Source organism: Rhodamnia argentea, chromosome 9 (genome assembly GCF_020921035.1).
Source record: "Rhodamnia argentea isolate NSW1041297 chromosome 9, ASM2092103v1, whole genome shotgun sequence".
Lineage (NCBI taxonomy): Eukaryota > Viridiplantae > Streptophyta > Magnoliopsida > Myrtales > Myrtaceae > Rhodamnia > Rhodamnia argentea.
This window is the reverse complement of record NC_063158.1, coordinates 21,752,426-21,773,571: the sequence shown is the minus strand read 5'-3', so window position 1 is coordinate 21,773,571 and position 21,146 is coordinate 21,752,426. Positions and strand designations below refer to the sequence as shown.

General features: G+C 38.1%; 1 pseudogene; it reads left to right on the top strand.

The window, feature by feature from the left end:
* Positions 1-9,909: 9,909 nt before the first annotated feature.
* Positions 9,910-15,569, top strand: LOC115752974 (annotated as a pseudogene).
* Positions 15,570-21,146: the final 5,577 nt, after the last annotated feature.

Sequence of the window (21,146 nt, the reverse complement as noted above, 5' to 3'; positions counted from 1 at the left end):
CGATCATTGAAATTAGCGTGTGTGTTTTTATCCCCGAGCATCCCCGACCACGACCGCATTCCGTTTTTGCATCGATTTCGCCCGAGTCACCCGAATCGAACCTCCAATATCCCGCGGTCCGGTCGGACTTCGGCCAGACAGATCTGGCAACTCCGGGCTCAATCGGGGCCCAAGGTAAGTTTTTCGAACTTGATTTATGCATGCCCGTAGCTTGGATTTGATTGTTATGCTCTGCTTTTGCTCGATTGAACTTGGTGATGTCGCGATCGTGAATGATCCGATTCTCGCGATTTTGTGAATGAAATTGCTTGATCTTTGAATATGTTAATCTGGAGGTCCTCGGGGCTTGATCCGCGTTGGTTTGAGGTCGTTCCGGCGAGATCTCACCGTTGGATCTCACCGGAGCAACCTCAGCCATCCATTGGTAGTCGTCGCGAGGTTGAAGAAGATGCTGGCGTGGCACGGTCAAGCGGTCAAAAGCCGACGTGTCATTCTGTGATAGGTCCACTTGGATTTGAGTCGGCTTGGCCATTGGCGCGAGCGGGCCGACTCAGATCCGATCCAACGGCCGAGATAAATAGGGTAGTTTGATTCTCAGCCGTTGGATCTCTTTTTTTGTATTTTTTAGATATTAGTATATTAGGCAGAAAATAAAAAATGTGTAAAAACGGTGCCGTTCAATGTAGATGCCGCGACGTCGTTTTGGGTATGTAAAGAACGAACGGCTCGATTTCAACCTAGGTTAGATCGTGACCGTCCAAGGTATTAAATGATGCGGTGCCGTTTTGTGTAAGAAGGCCAAAAGCGACGTCATCTCGTGTTTCAGGAGTTTCAACGGCCCGGATCGGTTCTAGTTTGAATCGCGGCCGTCCAATTAGATGTTTAATATGTCGTCGTTTTGTCTATAATAGGAACGAACGGTTTAGATCTTGTTTCAGATTTAATCGTGACCATCCGTTCATTTCGAAGTAATGCGGCGTCGTTTTGCTTAGTAGAGAGCCGACGGCTGAGATTGATTTGCAGATTGATCTCAGCGGTCCATTTATTTTTGTTATATTCAGAATATTAGAAAATAGCTTAGAAAATAGAAAATAAATATAAAAAAAAACAAATACGGTGCCGTTTTGATATGTTGCGAGTAGTCTGCGGGTGGTCTGACCGGGTTGACCGGTCATTGACCGGTTTGACCCGGTCCGGTTTATAATAAAAAATAATAAAAAATAAAAAGAAATTTCCAAAAATCCAAAAAAAATTACAAAAATACTTAGAAAATTCATAAAAATTCCTAGATTTTCACAAAAAAATTTCTAAAAATTTCTAGATCGATTCGAGACTCATAAAGTCTGGATCGAAAATTTTGAGACTCCGAGGGTCGATCCGTGTCGATCCGAAAAATTCCCAAATTTTTTAGAAAATAAATAAAAAATTCAAAAAAATTACTAAAATTAGAAAAATTCCATAAAATCACAAAAAAATGGGAAATGGCCACATTCAACTGGCCCAACCCCAATTTTGTGATTTTCGGATCCCGAACCCCAAAAAATGACCATTCTACCCCTCCGGGCCTTCCGCCCCAAATTTTTACCGAACCATCCCGAAACCCAAATTGGATATTTCTGTGGGTCGATAGGGCCATCTTTAGATATATCGAGCCATGATTGATTGATTTGTTTGATTTTGAATGTCTTGATTGCACTTTTGATTTTTTCTAATTGTGATTGTTAGGATAGAAAATCCCCATCTGCATGAATACTTAGAATTGTTAGGACCTACCTCACCCGATATCGCATCCGCATGAATTCCTAGGTTAGAAAAACACTTGACATCGATAACCGAAAGGGCGTCAATATGAAATTTGGCGTAACCAAGTCCCCGAACCCAAAAATCTCTGGTTTTCGCGGAACCGAACGGTTTCTCCCGATTGCTCGGTGAGGTTTTCCGATCGTACCTTCCAATAAATCGATCGGTGGCGACTCCAAATTGCATGTACACATCGCACATGCCACCCGACCACACAAGGTCAATTTCGATATTTGATAAATTTTACCCGACATCGCGATTCGAGTAATGGGTCTTGGGAGAGACCCGCGATCGTAAAAATACCCCGCCGACAACCGGGGTCTTCCTCATACCAAAAATTTAAAAAGGGGATCGGCTCGTTAACCCTACTCGCCCTGCCGGAACCGACGGGAGGGTCGCGACAACCGTAAATTATTAGGGCTACCAAGACAACCTAACGATGGGTAAACATGCTAAATGATAGCTATGAAGAATATCGCGGAATATAACAAGTTAAAGCAGCAAAAACAAATTAACGATATGAAATTCAATGCTACTAATGAACAAATACTAATAATAATGAACATGTAATGTTGATATATTTTTTTTTTTTTGGGTTGAAATGTAATGTTGATAGTTAAGGGATAGAAGATATGATAAAAGAGATATAGTGGTTTGAGTTTATCCCAACCCTCACTCCCAACACTATCACAACAAAGCTAGAATCCTTTAGTTAGTTATCTTCAAAGCAAGTTATAATGAGCAAGTATGGCTCCGATCAACAGGACATAGCTATTGATTTTACAGTTATACACTAGATTTTACTATGATTACAATACAATAGCATGTTAAAGAGACATTATTAACAAGACAGAGTTACTATCAACAAAAATAAAGCAATGAAAAACACTCAAAAGGGATAGACTAAATTTGTTCATTTCTACCCAAGCCCACTACGTCTATTAGATTGAATATATAGCCATCCAGCTTCATATGACCATTTCTGACTCAAATCCCTCAAGCGATCGTTGGTGCTACCATCATCGCTAGCAAAACAACTCTTTGCCGCTCACTAGCATCAAAATGGCTCTCCGATAGTGGCGGTTTTCCCAAATGAATGAGTCTGTTAGAGTTTGTCTGCTGCTCAAAATTGCTAGAACTACTGTTGATCCACTCCGGTGCTCCTAATACGAATCCTAAGCCGTTATAATGGCTATTTCTGTTCTGATCAACGTTCCAATCAGAAAAACAAGTGACCAGCATCATCCAGGACTTGATATCAGCATGATCCGTTACCCATCGTCAGAAGTGCATCTTGTCATTAGTCTATTGATGATGTCCATTGCCAAATTGTGTGGAATGACATGTAATCAATCTTCCAATAATCTTTTTGGGTTTATTAGCATCTCAAGACTTCCAAGGATATTAGAATACCCGTTGATTCCTCATATTCACCGATTGATTGAGTCAACATTCAAACATTTCCAAGGACATCCGCATCTCCACTAATTTCTCATCTTTGCTAAACTCACCATGTTCATCGGTGTTGTCACAATCCAAATAGACAAATATATGCACTTATACACCTCAATCCCAACATCAAGACGAGATTTTGACCAAATTTTTTCATCAAATTACTGATGTGAAAACATATATTGTAGATGATCGGTGTGTCACATGAATATGACTTAAAAATTCAACATAAACAGATCTTCTAAACAACGTCATTTTGAGGAAGTCAAATCTAAAGAAAAATGAATTGAGATCGAGAAATATGCTAAAATCTACTAATTTGGCCTTTGGAGCTTGCTCACAATTTGAAAATCTGTTAATGTCATGCCCCGAACTCGACGAGTACGTGAACATCCCACCAAGCTGTTCTTCAATGAGTGATCTTCCAAGATTCTTCGGCCCACAACTTAAAAACTTCCAAAGGATATAAGCATACGGAAGCAATAAAACATCTCCAAGCAAGTTTAATACAAGATGACCGAGGACAAGAAGGTACGTTTGTTCACAACACCAATTACAGGTCCAAAGGTTTCAATTCTAACTTCCAGATAAAAAGAAATCCTTAGGGTCACAAAAGTAAATCCATTTTCTACAATTATTTCCTCAAATATTCACCCTTGTCAAGCTCGATTTCCGTCATCCGGGATCTGAAAATGTTAATCCCACGACGGGATGAGATATAAATCTCGATAAGCTAATCCTAAACCTAAACTAGGCCAGTAGTACCTCTAGACATCTTTTAAAACAGTAGATAATAGTTCATCAAACAATTTAACGTATGGCACTCAATGCATCACAACAAGTCATCATAAATGACATACAACAAATACAATTCCAAGGCATCAATTTTATCAAAATCATGTTCCTCGTGCCAGCACCATAAAAAGTTCATGTGCAAGGATTTCTTCTCAATTTCATCACAATTCTCTTTTCAGCGGCTTTGCCCACGTCAATACGCGTCAGGCTCTTCATGCTTTTGATACCAATGGCCAAGCTTAACCTACTAGTACAATATCAAATCCGTATTCCAAGAATCAATTCACATTTCACCTTCATTTCTCCTTTCTCAACTCAATAATTTGGCCCTCATTCCGACGCATCAAGATAATTTTAATTACAACTCCACAAGGCACAAGACCGAGGGAATCACATATCTCTGCATGACACAAGACTCGGGGTATTACAATTCTTAACCCCACATGGCACAAGACCAAGGGAATCACATACCCCCGCATGGCACAAGACTCGGGATATCATGATTTTAATTCACTTATTCCCGCATGATCAAGACCCAGGGTATCACATATCCCCGCATGATTAAGGCCCAGGGTATCACAATTTCAATTCACTTATCCCCGCATAATCAAGACCCAAGGTATCACATATCCCCGCATGATCAAGGCCCAGGGTATCACAATTTCATTCCTTTTATCCCCGCATGATCAAGACCCAGGGTATCACATTTTCATTTCTCTTATCCCCGCATGATCAAGACCCAGGGTATCACATATCTTATTTACCTCAACTTGCCATCTCATGTTATGTTTCTCGTTGCATAAGGCTCACAAGCCAATCTCGTCTTTCAATAGACCTCATGGTCAAGTATATTTCAATCAACCAAATAATAATGCTTTAGACATGAGAAACCGATTCTTCTTTTACCAAGAGGAGTAATCATGGCCGTATACTTTTATTGCATGGCACAAACTCATCTATATATATATATATATAGGGAATCAATCACACAACTCATTTTCTTGCCATTTCAAGCGTACTTCCTCACACAAATGCTATTCAAGGCCAAATGCCACACGGCCATGCAAACACATGAGTACTAAGTACACATATTGCCAATTCAACTATGAAAAGATCACAAGTTCACCTCAAGGAATCACACAAGATTCAGCTATATTAGGCCACATTTGGCCTCTAGCAATTCAAGCATAATTCATCTCATAAACTCATCAATTAAGTCACAAATTCATCTCTTAGTACCCTAACGTCCTAACAAAGGGTTATGGGTCACTTACGAAGCAAATTGGACTAGCTCAATCCACCAAATGAAACATCAAGGTCCAACTTCAATTCTGTCCAAAAATAGGGCAGTATACGGTTTGAGTTCAATTGCACAAATCAGCCATGAAACCACTTCTAAACTCCAATCCAATTTGTGTATTCCACAATAACACATTATACTATATCCAAAGGTGCCTTACCAAGAATTTCAAAGCCAATTGACACCTTAAATAGCCTCCAACAGCTTCAACCCAAATATGGCAGCAGCTAACCAGAAACTGTTCTTGCAACAACCAACTTAAATCAGCAATTAAACTTCCTCTAAACTACAAATTGGCTCATAATATTTTTGCTAACCTCTCAATATATGATTATAGAGGTCTCACCGAAATTTTGAAGTTAAAATGACACCTTTAAGGCTTCCAATCAGTCCGATTCGTTTAGGCGCGCAAATGGTCAGATTCTATCCTCTAGAATTCACCTCAAACTAGCCATTAAAATTCTTCAAATTTCAACAAAACTTGCAATCCTAACTCAGCCAACTCAAGTACAACATGTTTAGAAGGTCTCACCATAAGTTGGAATCCAAAAGAACTCTGTAAACCGATGCAAGAAGGCTCTCTCTCAAACCGGGTCAGATTTTGCCTCGTCCTGACCTTTGTCCATTCAAACAGACCTATGGGAAAAACTACCGGTCCAAATCAAGCTTATAATATGTCCCTGGAAAGATAAGACGATAAGATTTCAAATGCCGGTGGTTTCACCTCAATCAGATGTTGGACGAAGAAGTTATGGCCGGAACAGTGAAGCAGTCGGGGTAGAACAACGAGCTGGCCGACCAGAATAGATTTTGTTCGTGAGGAAATGAAGAGGAAGAAGGGGGCAATGTGGAGAGGGAGAGAGCAAAAGTGTTCAGCTGAAGTGAAGAGAGAGTGTGTGTGTTTAGCACTAATAATTGGGGTTGGTCAAGATGTGAATAGTAGGTCAATAGGGTTAATTATGGATAATTATCCAAAAATTCATATTTGGCCTTATTTTCATAAATATCTTGGAATTCATTGACCATCATTGACTAATATTTCTCTCACATTTTCAGCAGCCCATGGGCGTGTCAATTGACCAAAATGCCCTTCATCTTTCCTTAATACCAAATTATACCTTCCAGAGGCAAAATGGTAATTTTACACCGACAGTCCAAATTTTTTACTTTTTCAATAGAAATTATCCTCGATGAGGTAACGTCCAATTCGTGTCAAATGTTGGCATGCTTCATTATCCATTGTCCAATTTCGAGATCCAATTTCATGGTCGGTTAACTCAAGATCGATAAGGTCCGAGCGAGATAAGACCGAAATACATCGTTAGATAACTTTTCATTCATTAGTCTCGAAATGACAGGAAATTCAGAATGTCACAGTTAACATCCCCAATTTTGCTGCAATTTTGGTAGAGTTTGTAGATTATATTAGTTTGAGATTTTTTGTGGCATAAAATAGGGAAAATTATCAAAAAACTCCTAAACCTTTTATATTTATATTAATTTAGTCCATCCAACCTACTTTGATCGGCCGGCGCAGATGTGAAGCCACCCGGTGTTGACGGGGCAATTTTTAATTTTCTAATTTTTTTTTTGTTCATCTTCTTCCTCCAATCGATTAAGAGGGCTCGGAAGGCCAAGCCTCATCGAACATTGGCACCACCATTACCGGGCGAGGCCAGCACCATCGTCGCTTGGCTTCGCACAGCCATGGGGGTGTCCATCTCGTCGCTAAACCCCGGAGAAGGATACCCATAATATGAAGAAGAGCATTCCATGTCCGACCCACCAACTTCTCAAATTCCTCCATGATCTCACCTTCTCTCTTGCCCAATTTGACGGTGATCTAACCCCTCGCTGGATTCGCTGCATGGCCAATCGGGTCGTCCCTCCCAAAACAACAACATCCTTATCCTATGGTGGGCCAATTCGGCCCCATCTCCCGTCGTAACGACTTCTGACTTCATCCGGTCCATCGCGTTCCGCATTCTTGATCAAGAACACTCATGAGCGACTTAGGCAATGTCAAGCCACTTTATAAGTTGCTCACGAAATCCTTGCTTCAACGAAGAGGCAACCTAGGATTGCCGGTGACTCCCCGAAACACGTGATTCTATAAAGCATCGACACAAGATATGGCGAGATCGAGCTTGTCAAGTGACAGCCACGCTAGCGAGGCCGACCTCGTCCAACCATGGCATTGTCACCCTTGCCAAATCCGGGCGAGGCCGACCTCATCCAGCTCTAGCCTCACCTAGTGGCAGCAGCACTGGTAGCCAACGAGGCTAACACGAGATCCTATAGAGCACCGACACAAGATTTGGCAAGACCGAGCTCGCTTGGCGAAGGCCATGCCGGCAAGGCCGACCTCGTCCAACCATGGTGTTGTCGGCCTCACCAAATCTAGGCGAGGTCGACCTCGTCCAAGAACGGCAGTGTCGGCCTTGCCCAATAGCAACAAGATCGGTGATCGGCAAGGTCAAGTCTCATTGGCCCTCACCTCTAGCTAATCGCCAATACAACAATCGACTAGAGGAAGAAAATGAATAGAAAAAGAAAAGAAAAGAAAAAAATAGGACAATATTATTAAAACATTATTAAAATTGCCCCGTCAAGACAAGCTGGTTCTATGTCAACGCCGGTTGGCCGGATAGACTCAATTGTCATAAATAAAAAATGTTTAGGATTGAATTGGCTAAAAAAATGTTTAGGACTGTATTGGTATAAATCCAAAAGGTTTAGGACCGAATTGTCGAAAGTGCAATAGGTTTATGACTTTTCCGACAATTTTTTCCATAAAATAATTTTGGGATGAATGTCACACTGATATAATAATTTGAGAAAGATTCACACGATAAAAAGACAATTTATTTTCTCCATGAACTTTTCATGTGATGTTTGTGCCCAGACAAATGTAATCTATCATAGTTTAATTTTATAAAAAAACATAACACCTAAGATGTTCAACGTTGCTTACAATGACTTGCAAGGAACTATCAAGGTCCGATTATTCATTTCCAAGTCAACTCCAAGGATAGACGGAGGCTGGAATCTAGAATCAAGTACACGCCATAAGTAGTACCGTGCACTACGTTCTGATCCAACTCCCAAGCCAATCATTATTTTGTACGACTTCGACAGAATTTGTTTTTTAATTTTTCTACTGAAACCCCAGGCATATGACAATTCCTGGACGTAAAATATACCCAGAAAAATATAGTCAGCGGTCGGAAAAATAAGCTGAAAATGTTGGAACTTGTAGTTGTATCTACATAATTGGTAGATTTCGAACTCTAGGACATCGTGACAATCCATTATTGATCAATCAAGCTTTCTCAGGAATATCGACTTCATTATATTATCTCTTCAATTACGCGAAGGAGTTCTTCCTAGAATATTTATTCCCTATCCTCTTGGTCAAAAGGATTTCAAGTTTTTTCTAATCTTGAAACTCAAAGAATTTATGTTAGCTGTAGCGTCACTCTTCAAGAAAGTGTTTTTTGTTTTCCCAGACGTTCGTGTGCCAAATCAACCCGCTTCTTTTTTCTTTATATGTGCATGATTCTTCACAAGTCATAGACTCGACCATAGCTTTGTTTTCAAAGAGGAAAACGCCCTCGTGCATGGTACCAAGATTATGTTTCTTTTCCTTTAGAAAAGCACATAATTTCTCTTGTTCCTATTGTTCTTTTCTTCGTGCTTTCTCTTCTACTGTTGAGCCAGGTAATTTCAACCAAGCAGTACTGTTTCTTGAGCGGCGAGGAGCTATGGAAACAGAACTGCGTGCATTGAAAACGACAATAAAACATAGTTCCTTGTGGCTAGACCTCATAATGAGAAATCCAAAGGCTGTAAATGGGCACAAAAAATTAAGAGGAAATCACAGGGTACAATTGAGCGTCATAAAGCTCAGTTGCTTACTAAAGAATATGAGCAAGTTGAAAGGGTCGATTACCGCGGTAATTTTACTCGTCGCAAAATAGGCAACCATCCGTGTTTTGTTAAATGTTGCTGCGGCCTGACAGTAAGATCATCTCAACTTGATGTGCAGAATGCGTTTATGTTAATAATATAATTATGAGAGGAAATGAGCCACGGTTGATTATGCAGATGGGACGATAATTGTTATTTGCTTTCTGGCTTTTACTTTGTTCAGCAATCATTTGGAATTTGCTAGATTGGAAGATGTAACTCTAAAGTATTATTATGTTATACGAATGGCATCATTCTTTCGACGAAAACAAAATGCACATGACCGGATTTCACCTTCAAGATTGATATTTTGAGCCAATTCATTCATCGACCTCATAAGATTCATTGAGTATTCTTCTTTCATCATCTAGTCCACTGCAAACTCATTACTTACTCCGACTTTAATTGGGCCAGTTCATGTCACAATCGCACTAAGCGTATCGAAATAGATTTCTTATTGTTCCGGAAAAATTACAAGCTGACATTGTACGACCTATCTATTATCAATCAAGTTTCTGATGTGATATGATTCCATTAGGGCTCTTATCCCTTTAATAAAATGTGCCATTCCTCTCTGAAACTGTGTTGGGAAGGTGGGGTTGCTCTATGAGATAACCTAAGGCTCAAGCTCAGCCCTACGCAGACTCCTCCTTCTCTAGTATTGCTCGACATGAAAGACATGAACATGCTTGTCTTCTTCTTGTTCTGCTGCCTCTCTTCGAAGTCCATTTTGGCGAGCCCCGGTCGCTATGATGCGATCTTCAACTTCGGCGACTCTCATAGTGACACCGGGAACTTCCTCCTTTCCGGGGCGCTTGCATTTCCGGTCATCAAAAACCTCCCTTACGGAGAGACTTTCTTCCACCACGCAACCGGTCGATGCTCGAACGGACGCCTCGCTATCGATTTCATAGGTGAATAATGTCCATTGTCTCTCTTCAATTTGTTCTATACATTTTTCGATCCATTATGTTAAGTCCTACACTATGAATGCATTTTGATCCATTTTCTAATAGACCAAGGGTTTTGGGAAAAATGAAATGACAAATAACTCGACATGTTATGTTTTCTAGAAGGAATTTTCCCTGTTTAATGCTGCTAATAAAGAACTTCTAATCTCACGATGAATGCAAAAATATGAGAATGCAGCTGAAGCATTTGGACTGCCATATCTTCCTCCATATCTAGCAGTAACCAAAGGTCCACCTGTCCGTACGGGAGTGAACTTCGCAGTTGCTGGCGCCACAGCAATCGACTCGTCTTTCTTCTCTGCTCAGAACATTGTGTTGTGGACAAATGACTCGTTGAACGTTCAGCTTGGCTGGTTCAAGAATATGAAGTCGTCTCTCTGCACCAGCAAACATGGTAAATCTCTACCTTTTCTTGTCAAAAAGGAGGGTAAAGGAATTGCTGATTCCTTAAATTGTACGATCGATCTTATTTTTCTCGGTGTTTTATGGTAATTTTATTTGACATCATCAAATTTTGACATCACGGACAAAAAGACGAGCGTTAACCGATCAATTCGGATAACAAAAGTCAGAACCTGTTTGAATTTTCGCAAATTCACACACCAATTGTGCCTTTATCCAAAGCCAAATGATTTGATGCATGCAATATGTACTTTTTGACTCATTAGGGAAATAGCCATGAAAAGTGAAACCTGTACATACTCGTCTATTGAATAAAATACTTGTTGGGATCATTTTTATGGGTTAATCCAAAAAATTCTCAAGTTAGTACACATTGATAAATTTATCCAAAATTAATTATTTTTATCAAACTAAATTTTTTACCACCAAAAATCCTAAATTGGTACATATATGATAAATTTATCTGCCGTTATTTTTTGTTAAATTGAGTTATTATCATGAAAAATTTTAAACTGGTACATCTGTGATAAATGGAGGATAAAAAAATCCCAAACTAGTGCATCCATTATCTGTCACATGTTATCAAACTCAGCAATTTGACTGTAAAATTTAATGGTAACTAATGGAAGGTAAATCTGTCGCACATGTTCAAATTTGAGGTTTAATTTAAAGTAAGGGAGAGCCCCAATTAGTAGGAAAAAAACCCGCAAGCCCTTCGGGTTATCCCGCACTTGAAAGAAGAAGTAAAATAAGAAGAAATATAGTGATAATTGAATTCTTCGTCCCCGAGGCGATGGGCTGTTGCATCCTTCTGTTGCTTCATGCTTATTATAACTTTTATTAAATTCCTTTCATCTCGCCTAGTTAGCTGTGACATAATTTTGATTTTTGGGCGGAGAATGTAACCTTTATGGTGGGGGAGATATGTGGCATTGACTTTTATAAGATATGTTGTGGCATTGACTTTTCTTTGTCATTCACTCTTTTGTTATTTGTTATTCTTTTTTGCGCACGCAGAATGTGATGAGTACTTTAAGAAGTCTCTATTTCTGGTGGGGGAGATAGGCGAAAACGACTACAACTTTCCCTTTCTCTTTGGTCGAACCATTGAACAGCTACGTCCTTTGGTACCACAAATTGTTGGAGCCATCACTCGTGCCATCAGTGTATGTTGCAAAATCTTACTTCGTTTCTTCACATATGTTCCACACGAAAGCAATCTGAATTAGGTCTATTATTGGAGCAATGACACTAGTTTTGGCATCTTTTGCTATCGCCATATCAAGCACACATTACGACATAAAGTCCTGTGGAGAAGTTTTCCATTGGGACGAGCTCAAGGCTAAATTCCTGTAATGGAATTAAGGATTGCTTTGGATCACTACGTTTCATCTACAAGCACGTATTGATGAAACGTTTTCTTTAGTCATGAGCTTAATATTCAATTCTCGCAATCAGATGAAGGGTCGCTTATGAGCGTGTCGAATACGAAATTAAGAGAGCAATAGCTGTAATAACCAAGAGGAAGTTAACATGTCGCAAAGAAACATTGACATAGCTAAAATAGTGACTACCAAACATTGACCTCCCTTCATGGTGACTATGATAGAAGTATGATGATGTGCATGGTGCATGAAGCAGATTCCAAAAGTGATTTAAATATGTGACCCCTATGATTTGTCTCGAGATTTGCTTCTTTTTTTTTTTTTTTTTTTTTGTTAATTTCTCAATATCAAGTTTCCTTTTTTTTCTTATATCATCTTACCATAACAGCTACTAATTGAAGAAGGGGCTGTAAATCTGATGGTGCCGGGACAGTTCCCGACGGGCTGCATCTCTGCGTATCTAACTTTGTTTCCAAGCGCGAATGAGTCGGCGTATGACCCAAGAACCGGGTGTCTCGAGACTTACAATGATCTATTCAAGTACCACAATAACTACCTCAAGCAAGAATTGGAAAAGGTGAGAGAGCAATACCCTCAAGCAAGAATCATGTACGCCGACTATTATGGTGCCTCAATGCCTATCTATCGCACTCCTGAACTCTACGGCGAGCCTTCTTTTCACCTACATTTTTTTTCTCTCATATGTCATTGTCAACGTATATTTTTATGCATGACTTTATTTGCTACAGCACATCCATCGCTATCTATACAAGTAACTATAGATTTGTTTTCAAATAACGCTCGAGATTCATAATTATAAAGATGATTCTGTAGAAAAAGAAGAAGAAGAACTCACACAGTCTGTGCATCAAATGGAAGCCAACTTTTTTTTTTTTTTCTATTTTCCCCACAGTTTTCTCCCTTTTGCCTCTACAGTCAAGATTCTGCTTAATCACGTAGAGCAATTGAGTATTTTCATTTTTTATGCTTGAAAAAGATTAATTTAAATTTGTAATCCATGAGATTTCTATAGGTAATATGGTTGCGTTTTCGACCAATTAAATTACCATTTTCCCGATAGTTTAGTAATATATTTTTGTCATTTATCTTATACCAAATGTGGACTTTTCATGGAAAATTTTGGACAAAATTCGAGTGTAAACATTGTTTTCGGGCCTGTTTTCTCGTGAAGAGACAAGTAATAAAGTACAGCACTGGAACCGATCCTTATGAAAGAGGGAGTGGAAGGGAAAAAGAAAATAGTAATGACCCTCATTTTCCATTTGCAGTTCAATTGCATCAATAAAAAATATTTTTTTCTTTTTTTGGTTATTTTTCTCTTCATGTATGGGCATTTGGCAATGTCGGTAAATAAAGTGCCATAGTTACGTTGCAACTTCTCATGGCATGGGGTGATTAAGATTAACTGACCCACATAATTGTGGAAGCAAGGAAATGTAATTTCACATTTTAATTTGGACTTTGTTACCATAACAGTTTTCTGGTGACACTAAGAATATCAGCATGTCATGAGCTACAAATTCTTGAAAGAGTAGACCCCACAATAGTTTTATTTATTTATTATTTATTTTTTATGGATCACAACATGCTGTCAATCTAACAGTAGACAAAAAAAAAAAAAAAACTGTCACATAAGCATATTTCTATTAGTTGAGCTTCTCATCACACAGATGTTAAGAAGTGGGAGACAATTTACCGACGAACTTGCTTTCTGGTTTCAATTGTATATCGACGTCGTTAATGAGTGTCCGAAACACTAGATAAGCAAACAAATGAAAAAAAAATGTTGTAGTTTTCTTTATCCTAAATATTTTTACTCCAGTAAAAGTGTTATTTGTCTCATATTATGTGTACATAACGATTAAATGTTCCTAAATATTTTTACTCCAGTAAAAGCATTATTTGTCTCGTATTATGTGTACATAACGATTAAATGTTCCTAAATATTTTTACTCCAGTAAAAGCGTTATACGTAGTGCCATGGGAGCTCGTTAACAATTTGTTACATAATTTGTTCAAAAGTCTTGGGATGATATAAATGAAGATGTAGTTCATAGTTATGGAGAAAACTAAGAGATTAACCCGTTCATACATAAATGTGTGCATTCGCCCAGGCTTCTATGGAGGGGCATTAAGGGCTTGTTGTGGAGGAGGTGGTCTGTACAACTTCAATGATTCAGTAAGATGTGGTGGCCCCGGCTCGACAGTCTGTAAAGATCCATCGATTTTCGTCGAGTGGGACGGGATTCACTTCACCGAGTCTGCTCATCATTACATTGCCAAAGGGTTGATTTATGGTGGTTTCACATCTCCACCGCTCCTACCTTAATTTAATTATTTACATTATGCATATAACGTGGTCGGACAGTATCAAAGGTTACTTGCGCATTACCTGAATAAGGAAGATTGGTATGTTATATATATAAACATATCAGAAATATTCTCGATTAGAAATTTATCTTCCAAATTTACACCCTATTTGTCTCCATCAAATTTACTAGGTTCCGTGTTTTCTCATATTTTTCCGTATTGGACATGATATAAGGTAATTGCGCCTATTTTTCTCATTGAAAGTGTCGGCCGTTCTTTAGAATTTAGAATACTAAAAATTTACTCATATACATCTTCATCTTTCGCGAACTTGGACAATGATTAGTCATTTAATAAAATGTAATAGTGTTGTTCTATTGGTCACCATATAAGCGCAAGTACTGGCCTCCAATCCAATCCATGATGAAACGGGTCAATTTCAGTTATCGATCCTGTGAGTTCCATGTGAATCCCAAAATTCAATTGTTGTGATTGCACCTAGTCCTAGATCAGTGTCCAAGCAAGAATATCCCATATATAATGATGAAATTTTTTGTATTTTGTAGTTAAAAAATGTAGATATGTAATTATTGAGCAATCACGAGAAATAGCATGGCTTATGTTGAATTGATTGCACACTATTATCAATCTTAGAGCTTGTTTGGTAAAGCTATGTTTGAGGACTCTACGTAAGTGTTCTCCTAATGTTGGCTTATATTAATTGAGATTGTAATACACCGTTTTATGAAATTAATTTGTTGTTTACGGGGTTGGTCTAATAAGGTAAGATATAAGGATTCTTAAACAATCCAACATGGGCCTGGCAAGTACAGGTTGAGTTCGGCCCAGCCCGTGATGAGAGAGTCCAAATGAAAGCTTTATAAATAATGCTTCAGTTTCTCTTCTAACCCTAATGATTTAGAAACCACCTCACATAAGGAAGCAAGAAAAAAGTGAGGGGCAGCTTATTAAGCCAATCATGCGGAGGGTAATAGATGAGAAGAACTTGAGTTCGGATCTTCGTTTTTCAGCCTTAAGAGACATGAATTCGAAATTAGGTGCATAAACTCGTTTCTTTCTCCATTTAGCATTCTATGTTTTAGCTATGGATATCTAGCGATCACTGGGCTAAGGTTTATAGTGGCCCAAGTAGCCCTAACATGAGACACGCGACACAATTTGACACGACATGTTGACAAGTCATTTCTAAAAAAATAGAGAATTTCGATACGTTGGGACACGTTATAGTTATCATGTACTTATAAAAATATCAGCGATAAGTTTCTCCTTATTCTTCTTCCGTTAGAGATTCAAGATTAGGTTTTCTTTAGTATGGCTGGTCTTTTAATATTGGGGTGGCTTAGTATATGACTTAAGGATGTATATTTTTGATAAATTTACATTTTAATCCCTAATTTAATGAAAATGCTTAAAATTGATCCCGTGAATGTCGAAATGGCATGTCGGGATGTTAGACTCGTGTGTTGCTGGCGTGTCTTAAGTGTTGACCACGTGTCAATCGCATGTCGAAGAGTATCGGGAGAATGTCGGAGTGTCAAAGAGTATCGGACACGATACAAAGACCTTTGGAGAGTGTCGATGCTTCTTAGATAGCGGCTTACTCTCTACGTTGAATCGTAGTTTTGTATAGTTTTAGCTGTGCTATGAAGTGATGTAGCTCGGTGTATTTGACGCGGCAGCCTCTGGAAATTATCACAAGTTGCTGCAGTTATGGTTACCCAACTCTACATAAAAGCTGCAGCACTCTTTTTACGATAGAAAGAGTTGAGAAATGCTATATTAAATAGTGTTTTTAGTTGAATCTCACCATCAAAATACCTCGCAAGCAGCTCGAGTGCTCACGCTAATTAGAATGGATATGAAGTCCTTAAATGAATAAGAAAGGACCAAACACACCGTCTCGCATCAGAATAATTTTCTTAACCCTTCACGGGATGCAAAATGTCACCTGCAATAACTTTTAAATAGGAAAACATCGTGTATAGATTGAATCATAAATTAAGAAAGGGAAATGGAAATTGACTTGCTGGTGTTAATACATTTAGGCTCTGTTTGTTTTACGAAAAACGAGTAATTTGGAAAATATTTTCTTGAAAGTAATAACTAGCTAATGAAAGATGTTTTTAAAACTATTCATTTTTCATAGAACAAACGAAGTTGTAATCATTAGATTTATTCAATAACGTAATGAACTGCTTTTGTTTGGGGACAAAATTTTTACAATATATCAACCGTCATCGTCTTCGTGCTCCATCAGCTTCCAAGAACCATCCGCTTGTTGAACCATGCCCTTATTCTTCGACAGCACCCTGAACCTGGTGCAAAATATTAATCTTTCCAAGCATCTAGGGTTTTATTTGTGAGGGAAGTATCGTGATAACCATGAGATCGAAGCCTCCATTAGTCCCTTGAGTTCCTGCTACACAGTGGAGGTCAACTTCAAGATTATGCCAACTTGAGACATTTCCAGGACTCTTTATGTTCTTGGATTTGCGAGAATCGGCCCCTAGCCATTTGACTATATCTGAATAGCTTAGCAATGGATATTTCGGGACGGCGTCTAAGGCATTGCAGGCTCGCAAAGATTGAAGATCAGCAAGCTTGGAAAACACGTTCCTGAAGTTTGAATCTCCAACACTAGTGCTCGTAAACACAATGGCTGTGACTAAACAACCATTAGTTTGGTCACGTGGGCGCGAATGATGGTCATTGTGTTTCTTTGTTTTTTTATTTGTCGATTTCCAGGTTCATGGTTGGAATAGAAATTTGTTTGGTAAAACAATTTCATTTTTCTATTTCTGGCACAAATATTTAGCTCAGAAATAGGTTTGGAATAGAAAGGAGAAGTATAAATTTTCTACTTTTCTAGTTCTGGAACAGAAACATAAGTAAGAATTCTTCTCTCTCTCTCTCTCTCTCTCTCTCTCTCCTAGACTGCTAGTCTCCATTTGACGGTTGAGGCCCAACAAGTGGCAATCATAGAATTTTTATACTGTTATCAAATGAATTTCTATTTCCAGTAACAGAAATTTTGTGTCTTTATAAACGTATTCCTCTACTGATAAACTCGTTTAGGGAATAAAAATAGAAAAAATCTACTTTTGGCCAGAAATTGCTTCCGAGAATAGAATGGTTATCATTCGTGCTACTATAAGATGTTGGAAAATCATTAATCGGGGAAAAAAGGAAATAGACTTTGAGGCATGAATTTACTTTCTTCAAGTAATTATTTGTCCCATAACTTTGCTAATAGTTATTGGCAAAAATCCTTCGGGATATAAGAAAATCTTGAATGACAATACCAAATAACAACACCACAACGTCAAATTTGATTCATAACATTAGTCTATCCACCAAATCGGATACACCATGATTAGATAATTTAACAAATTGTATCTATCCGAGCATTTCAAACGTCTCTACCCTACAAACTTCACTCCGTCTTTTTTAGGTCAAACGCTAGCCGGTACTCTTTTGGAATGTATATTATCCAACATCTTAATGCTAAGAGATTATCGAAAGTTCTTGATTTTGTGGCAATAGATCTCCTATCTTCCGATCGCGACATTTCCTGTACATGTCACGCGACAGTGGTACATGAAGAAGCGAGTCAACCAAAAGCAAGAGATTTCAAAATTCATGAAAAGTTAATAGCCAAATTTGGTCCACGTGCGTGCAAAGTGCAAAGTGCACCAAAACTGCTACTCGCACGTGGGTATTGTAGGGTCCAACCCACTTAGCCCAATGTCTTCGTTTGTAAGAATGGAAGACTTCCACACTTATATAGTTCGGTGACCTATATAGGCGTGATAAATGCATGTATGGCGATGTATTTTTTCTGTACAACTCAACGAATCTCCTTATCTCTTCAAGAACTTATGCAAGGGGAGAGAGATTATGTCTTCATTTGAGATTAATTATCAAGCAAATAGAGAAGGTTCTAGCAAGCTAATTATCCTAGACAACTTTCATTCACCAAATAATGCATCTCTATTGTCCAATTTGAAGTAGAGTATGACACAAAAAGAATTAAAAAGAATTTTCTCAAGACTTGACTCCAATTCGAGTAGTATCAACATTTTTGGAGGCGGATACCACACTTGTAAAAAGGAATAACTAAAAATAAAACGGGGGGATCACTCATGCCTCAGACTCATGTTTAGCCTCTATCGTGATTAACAAATTTTCATGGAACTCCGATGGAGTTGAGAAGTCAAAAAAGCTGACCTGACCTGAAGGACTCTTCTTGCTGAACGGCAAACGCAGATCACTAGGGGCATGTTTGGTAATAATTTTGTTCTCGGAAACAATTTTTGAGCAGAAATGATTATTTTTTTAATTATGTTCCCGAAAATATTTTCTGAGCATAAGAACACGTTCAGTAACTATGAAGACAAATAGTTGTTGGCACTCAAGCTAATGATTTATAATAATAATATGGTACTAAATGATCGAAAAAAAAAAGTTATAGCCTTGAGTGAGCGCCGTAGAAAAGTTATGGCATATAAGATGTAGTTATCCTTAATTTGACGGATTCGTTGATTAAGTATCGGAAGATCCATCTATTTATAGTTGTTTGGTATGAACACTAACTTACCTTACCATCACTCAACTAGACATACCTTCGCTCTCAATATCTTGAGTCAATTCATGCATCAACCTCAGGAGACTCATTTGGATGTTGCATTTCATCTCTTGCAATGTCTTAAGAAGAACCCTTGGACAAGGCATTCTTCTCTCATCATCTAGTCCACTAAAAACTCAATGCCTACTCTGACTTTGATATTATACTATGACTAGTTCTACTACGGGGTGCTGCATTTTTTCTCGGCTCTAGTCCCGTTTCACGGAAAGAGCGAAAAGCAGACCATGGTATCTGTCTCCTCAACGGAAGCCGATTATCGTGGAATGACCATTTGAGACCATGAAATCATTTGGTCGCGCTTTCTATTCAAGGATCTTGCCATTTCACTACTGTCTTTCCACTCTACTGTGATAATCAAGCTCCTCGTAATATTGCCGCTACTCCAGCTTTCACAAGTGCAATAAGCAGAACCGAATTGATTGTTATTAAACCTGCCTAAATTGATTATAAATCCATTTCTCAGCTATATGATGGATTGATGTTATATGAATTAGTTATATTCAATAAACGGGTCGCAAATGGAAACATAATACAAGTATCAAACGGGTCATAAATTTCGACCAAAAAAAAAAACTAGTCATAAATAGGTCAAAAGGGTTTAAACATAAAATGGGTATTAAATGGGTCATAAATAAGTTGTATGGCTCATAAATGTTTTACAAGGTATTTAAACTCAATCCACTTCTATGACAACCATTCAAAATGAGTCCAAAACCTATGTAAACCCATAAGTATTTAAATGGATCACAAATGGATCATAACAAACTTACATGCTAGCATAATGGATCTAAAAATAAAGATGTCAAAATGAGTGGGTTATAAATAGATCCATTGTGAACCCATTTAAGACAATCCATTTAAGAGACCACTACCCTCTCTTTTAATTTTTTTTTTTTTGTTTTTCTTTCTTTTACTTTTTTTCTTTTAAAAAATCTCATTTATTTATGCTTTTCTTTTTTCCTTTTTCTTCTACTAAGATCGGCGAGGGTCACCAGCCTACCCTCACTAGTCATAGGAGAGTGCTACACAACCCTTGCCCGTAGCCGGCGAGGACTTTGAGACCCTTGCCTAGTGTCCGAAGAGGGTCGTTGGCCCCGGCCTATGTTCGACAAGGGTCGAGCGGCCCTTGTTGGTCTTAGCAGAAAAAAAATTAAAAAAATCAAAGAAAAATAAAAAACAAATCAAATTACTCAAAAGAAGTAAAAATAAAGAATTCATATTTTTTAAAATTATAAAAAAATAAAAATAAAAATCATATATTTTTATTTACAAAAATTGTCCGCAATGATTTATTAATATTTTTTTTTCAAGAATCTCTAAGAAATAAGTTTTCTTAGATTGGATTAAATATAGAAGTGTTCTAATAATATTGATCGGGTCTAATATTAGTCGGGAAATTTGCACTACGCATAAATAGGTCACAAACGGGTTAATAGGTCAATTTGGTTCGGATCATTTATGATCCGATCCACCTATTTGACAAGTCTATCTATGCCTCTCTCTTATTTTCTCTTGCCCTTATGCAATCTTGTGCTCACTCGCTTTGCACCCTCAACTATGTTTGGGTATGAGTTTTCCCAAATTGAGTGGAATATGAAAGAATTCTAGAAATATTAGTTGGGTAATGTTTGGGTCGCTATATTGGCATTGCATGAAAATGAGTCTATTTGAGTCGTGGCATTTTCAAAATCTATCAGAACCACCCGTTTGACAAGTCTAATTGTCATATTGTTTAGGAAAAATTACAAGCCGGCATTGTACAAAGTCTCGCGATATCTACTGTCGATTAAAGTTACTCATGTGCTTGCTAAGGCGCTAAGCAAGGATCAATTTTTCTTTACATTCCAGCTGGAGGTGGAGCAAAGCAAGGGATTTATTAATCATTCTGACTATTTATACAAAGTCGGAACACTTTAACTGGTTTCAAGATACTTTAGTCATATGAAATTGTTACGCGGGATTCCACGGATCCAATATGCGAATAGTCCTTATAATTTAAGAAAGGTGACGTAACTAAATGATGCTTTCGACATACTTTGGGAAGCAGAGTTTCTTTACCCATTTTATAAAAGGAG